Source organism: Oryctolagus cuniculus, chromosome 5 (assembly GCF_051225735.1).
Source record: "Oryctolagus cuniculus isolate XC-2025 breed Fujian yellow rabbit chromosome 5, ASM5122573v1, whole genome shotgun sequence".
NCBI classification, from domain to species: domain Eukaryota; kingdom Metazoa; phylum Chordata; class Mammalia; order Lagomorpha; family Leporidae; genus Oryctolagus; species Oryctolagus cuniculus.
The window spans coordinates 120901387-120908174 of NC_142871.1; positions in this window are offsets into that span (position 1 = coordinate 120901387).

Here is a 6788-nt window from a genome sequence, read left to right on the forward strand (position 1 = left end):
ATTTGCCCCATCCAGAGTCAGGTTTTTCTGCTAGGCTCAGGGGCAGTGCAGACCTGAGGTCGCTCTGCTTATGACGTATGTCCAAGATGGCGCCTGCTCTTTGTCTTGCTCGCCCTTGAGAGGTGAGCGGAGAGAGAGAAACCCGTGTCCGTACCAGTCACCTTTTTTTTTTTTTCCTCTCTCTCTCTTCCAGTTAGCCTGGTGAAGTCCCCCCCGCCCCGGGGGTCATTCCCTCTAGTCTCCTCTCTCCACTTGCCTGCCGGTGTCTCAGGCTATTGAGGTTCGGCTCACCTCGTGTTCCAGCGCTGGTGTGTTGAGTCTGCCGCTGGTGTCCCGAACTGTGGGCTCCTGCACTCTCCACGCAGGTCCGCTCCCCTTCCAGTGCTGATGTGTGGACTCGGAGCCCTGGACGTCCCAAGTCTCCCCGCTGTTGTCTGTGTGGCACACACTCCCCTTCGAGCACTGGCACGCAGAGCCTGCGGCTTGCGCAGCTCGGTCCCGCGGCTCGGCTTCCACGCGGTGTGCAACCTTGTTCTTCCAGTAGGTCTTCCGATTCACGGCCACTCAATCCAGAAGAGTTTCCTCTGCAATATTTTCCTGGTTCTTTTTTCTGAGGCTACCGTAACTCCCCTTTTATTAAACTAAATTTTCCTGGACTATCAGTGCGTGTCCTCACTATTCCGCCATCTTGGCTCCGCCTCTTTCCTTATTTTATGATAAAAGTCTAACTTGGCTATCATTGTGTTTTCAGTTCCCTGGTGTATACTTAATTCTCAAACTTTCCAAGTCTTTTTGTTTGGATATATATTTTACATATACCATACCATTATGTTTGCTCTGTGTCCTGTTCTGAAAAGCAATTTTATCTGAAAAAAGATTTACTTTTATCAAAAAACCCACAAACAACAGCCAACACAATACATTTTAAATTTAATATATTTTAGAGTTAAGATTACATTTAATGGAAGAAAATTATAATACTATTGAGAAAATTATAAAACTATTGAGACATGTTAACATCTAAACTAGTATAGTGATATGATAAAATTCAAGAAATAAACATTTCAGTAAAACTATGAAATCTTCACATATTTAACAGCATGTTCTACATAAATCCCAATAAATATTTTGTGGCACATAATAAATTATTTCTAAAATGTATATAAATTTATAAGGTGTTAAGAAGAGCTGTGATATCAGATATCAGTAAAGCAGGGTTAGAGGACATTTTTTATAACCTATCAAAGCTACCCTAAAACTGTAGTGATTAAGACATTAATTATGTCATGTTGGCTTTGAAATCTAAAAAATTAAATAAAGGGTCTTCATGAAATTTTGTAGAAAATGCATATTATGAAAAGAATTTAAAATTTATTTTGGGGAGAGAAAGATTGAGAAAGAGAGCAAGGGAGCTCCCATGCACCAGAAACAAAAAGTCATGAGGCAGGTGTTGAGGTTGATATTTGTTTCGCATGTCAGAGTGCCTTGGTTCCAGTCCTGACTCTACTCCAGATACCAGCTTTCTGCTGATGTAGGCCCTAGGAAGGCAACAGATGATGGCTCAAGTAACTCGGTCCCTGCCACCCACACTGGAGACAGGATTGAGTTCTCTGCTCCTGGTTCTGTCCTCAGCCTGTCCTTTTCATGCTAATTTGGGACATATTTGTGGATTAAAGTTATTTTCAGTTTTCAAAAAAATTTTAATTTTTCTAAGTTCATTAACATGATTTCTGTATTAATGATTTTCCTTGAATACTCATTTTAGCTTTTTATCTATTTCTCTCCAGACAACAGTTCCATGTGCCATTATGCCTGATCAAAGTTCATCCTCTGTAAATTTCTTTAATTCCATTGATTAATTTTCTTCCTCTCTGCTATGTGTTAGAGTAGTCCCAGAGACTACTATAAGCACACTGACTAATAGGTGGAAAGGTTATTTCTGTAATTTGAATTTGCTACAGACTGAATTTTAATGAATTTGTATCCTTTATGGCACTATTCAATCTTAGTGATTACTTTTAAGGGTCTAAAATATGTTAGCTTTTCTAACTCTCAAGATCTCAGTTCTGATCAATGGATATCAACTCATTTGAAATGAATATTTTTCATTACTGAAAAACTTTCAGGATTGTAACCTGTCAAATCTTTAAAAAAAAGCAGAGAATGAAATAAAACAGCTTCAAGTACATCTAATCAATAAATCCACTGTTCTTTTATAGACCCAAGCATAACTGATTTGGAATTCCTGAGAATAGATAAGGAGATAACCTTAGATCAATCTGAAAAGGCTTCAGTTTGAAATACACATCATAAAGTAATCAATGGCCAAAGATCAATTGCATCTTGTGCTTCCTTGGGCCAGGTCTTTTCTCTGTTATTTAGTAATTTTGAAGTCATATCTCTTTTAGACAACATTCAATAAGAAATTCAATTGAGATTGTGACTACAAAGCATGCCATCATTCATACAATCCATTCATTAATGATGCCCTTGGAATAGTATTAAAATACTTCTCTGTAGTTGGGATTTTGAATACTTTTTAAAAATATTATGTAAGCATGAGATGAGTGTAGGTGTCACAGGGCATTCACTGTACACATTCACTTATAAAAGCAATTTTTATTGAAATCATTTTGATTTTGTGACTGTGACCATAGTTCCTTTAAAATGGTTTATGATTTATGAACAGAATCTATTTGAAGTGAATTGCAATTCAGCCCATGTGGTAGAATTTCAGGAAAAATCAAATAGCTCTTGAGAGAAAGCACAATGGAATTTAGTAAACTGGAATAGAGAACTTCTGAATCCTTTAACTATTTTCCATTTATCTGAAATAAGTTTGCATTTTTGATCCACTCTGTTACATGTTAACATTTCAAGTGGGCTACATCCTAATTTTCTCTTCATGAATTATCTATTTCTTTTATTATGTACTGCAAATAATGTCTTCTGTTGTTTTGAAATTTAGAGAAAAAATTTATTAAGGATCTGAAAAACAATTCCTAAACATTCAACTTTTACACAAAACCATAGATACATAATGCATTGTGTCTATTTTGTTAAAATGCACATTAGACAAATATAAAAACAATGAAACAAGCACCATTCTTCAACAATTTGAACAAATATAAAATACTTAGTTCAATTTTACAACAGTTACTTATAGCACTATATTGTAAGTGCATTAAAAACATTCTAATCTGTTAAGGAACCATTCATGGAGAAAGTAATTGTAGCGCCGTGTGAAACAAAGTAACTGCAGCCGTTTGAAAGAAAGTTAACTGCACAGTAGTGCAGCTTGAAAGAAAAGTAGAAAGGTAACCACCCTAGCTGGTAAGATTTGAAAACAGATGGCCTGACTAGACAGCCTAGCCACAAACTGTCATTGCCATGACTATGGGACCCTGGGAGGTCGGAATGTGGACGGGGCTAGCCTCCAGAAACTGTATATAAAGGGACCCTCAGACACTGTAAACCAGAGGTTGCTCAGCCTCTCTCCCCAGTCAGTAGTGCCTAGTGCCCACAGGAGTAGGCTTGAGCGATCTCTCCTCCTAGTCGCCTAGAGTATCAATAAAGTGTGTTTAGTTTGACCTTCCTCAGTCTCCTCGACTCTTCCTTGGCGGTAACCCAGCCAGTTCCAGAAGGGGGAGATCCTGACATAATTCACTATGCAAACATTGTGAAAGAGATAGTCACTATTCAAGAAAGAGAATGGTGAGAGTTGGAGGTCATCAGGAGCCTTCTTATGTATACTTAGTTATTTTTTTCATTATCTTTTTCATTCATTCATCAAAATTTGAGGATCTTCTTTGAAAAATTTATTTATATTTATTTATTTATTTGAAAGGCAGTGAGAGAGAGCAATAGAGAGAGAGATCTATCTTCAACTTGCTGGTTCACTCCCCCAAACATTTACAATGGCCCAGGTGGGGCCAAAACAAAGCCCAGAGCCAGGAACTCCATCCAGGTCCCCCATGTGGGTGGCAGGACCTCAAGTACTTGGGCTGTCTTTACTTTTTTTTCCAGGTACATTAGCAGGAAGCTCGATCAGAAGCAGAGCAGCCCAAACTTGAACTGGCACTCTGGTTGAGATGCCAGCATCACAGGTAGCATCTTAACTTGCTGCACCACAATGACATACCCAGAAGATCTTTTTAATAACATGTAATATATTATCCCTTCTTTATTCTAACCATTTGGAAATATATTTCTGAGATATTTTTATTATGGAGTAGAGCAAATTCCTGTTATTCCAATTGAGGAGAACAAACAAGTTTGTAAAATATACTACAAGTCATAATTAATTTTGTAAAATTGTTAAAGATTTCTTTAGCAATTTAATTGCAATTTAAATTTACTTTATAATATGCAAGGGCATTTAAAAACCACTGACCAAAATTTCATGGACAATAACAATTCTCTTAACTTTTGAGAAATTATAGTTATTTATAACAAGTGCTTTGACAAAACTATTTTGTCAATTGTGTAAGGAAGTGATAATACTTTTCCTATTTAATGAGTTTTTTGCATGTTTTTCTATAATTTATGTACCACATATGTAACTTCAACTGATTCCAAAGTTGGGTTTGAACTTCCTTATCTAATGCTGAAAATGTCAAAAAAAAGAAAAAAAGAAATGCACACTTTACAAAACACCTATCAAATGCTTGGTGCTTCCCTTTGCCTTGTTTTCATGATTAATATTCTTAAAAACTATGCACATTGTGACTCTCATAAGTCTTCTCATTTAAATCCTTTAAGACAGCTACATACACTTTTGTAGATGAAATGAATGAGCCTCAAAGAAGGTAAGAAACTTTTCCAAGATCTTAAAATTATCAAGAAGCAGAATAGGTTTCATATCCAATGATGGTTTTCTCCTTACAAAATGATATTAGGAAAATAAATAGGTCTTTCTTAGGACAACCAGAAAATTTAACAAATAAATTTCAACAAATAAACAAATAAATAAAATAAATAAATAAAACAAATAAATAAAATTTAACAAATAAAATATCAAAAAAGAAAAATGCCAGTCTCAATTGATCTTATCTCAAACCCAAATTCAGTCAATTGAAAAGTGCTGAACTCAGCAAACAGGCCATTCTTCTTTCCTTTGCATAGAATCTTGTTCTGTGACCCTATTTTGTGAGAGGTGGAGGCATCTTCAACAGGGTGAATGTAGCAGTTCTTGCACAACTTGAGGACAAGCAGGTTCACTTCCAAAACAACAGGATCCCTGTGCAATAAATATTTTTGGACAATGAACTGAAGGAACTGCAGAGAAATCTACAGAAACACAGCTAGCCATGCCATTACCATGTGACACTGGTCACCTAATGCTTGAGCCATTCTTTTATTTATAATACTAGATTCAATTATTGATATATCTGAACTATCTTCTGAGGACAGTTTTCTTATAATTCTTAAAATATAAAAAATAAAATTATCTCTATAAATTATAAGGCAGTGTAAAAATATCAGACTTTACCTTGTATTACTCTATAGCAAAGTCAGGAATCTGAGTGTCAGAACACCTGATTTTATTTCAATTTTTATCACTAGCTAATTGTGTTACTTTGTGCAATCAAGTAATATTTTGTGCCCAGTTATCGTTTTTGATTAAATAGGCTTCACCTTTTGAGTCTAGCTGGAAAGTAGAGATTTTAAAATAACTAATTCCTTAATCTAGTACATTTTCTAAAATTTCTGTTGTTCTGTAAACTTTATTCTTGATAAATCTGCCTGCAAAGTCTCTAGTTTTCATGATTTTCCATAGAGATAATTTGGATTAAAAAAATACACAGTTCTATAGTTCTTAAATAGGCAAAAGACAAGTTAATTAGGAATGTTCAGGAATTTTCTATCTACAGGAAAGTAATTTATTGAAAAAAATTAAAAACAGCAGGTTTCAAAGTGAGCTGTTAAGCAAATCAGGCTTCTATGAGGCTACTGCTAATATGACAGGGCTTTCAGCATTCATTTTGATTTTAACAAACAGTTCTAGTGTTGAGTATATACAATCAGGATATCATTGAATGAGATTTGCACCCCCACCCCCCCGCATCCAGGCAGACACTTAAACTCCAAAAATGTTGAAACAGCTGGTGGATTAAAGATGGAGACTTGATACAATTATGGCTTCTGAGAGGTTGGTCTACTGGGAGTGTAGGTCACCAGGAATTTGTCCACAGAAGGCAGTTCTTGCAAGGGAGTGGTTGTATATAAACCGAGTGTGCTTCCTATCTCTTTCTGTTGCTGTCTTGCCTTGTGATCCTTCGGTTGCACACATTCTGCCATTGCCAACCTCCACCAGAAACCAGAATAACAGAGCCAGCCCAGCTTGGAATATGATCCTCCAAGTTGTAAACTCAAACTCTCTTCCTCCCAAGTTGCTCCAATCATATGTTAGTTAAAATAACAAAAAGTTGATAAATACCCATGGTTTCTGAGATTTTGAAAGACCTTCCCCAAGAAAGAATCATTAGATTATTGGAGGAGGGGGAGCAATGGAGAGAATCTTTGAATAATTCTCTAAGGAAGTGTTTTCAGTATGTGCATTACAAATCATATGGCTGGTGCTGGTGCTGTGGTATAGCAGGTAAAGTCACCTCTTGTGGTGCCAGCATCCCATAGGGGCTTTCGTTTGAATCCTAGCTGCTCCACTACTGATCCAGCTCTCTGCTATGCAATGGGAAGGCAGTGGATGATAGCCCAAATCCTTGGGCCTGTGTACCACATAGGAGACCTGGAAGAAGCTCCTGGCTCCTGGCTTCAGATCAGCCCAG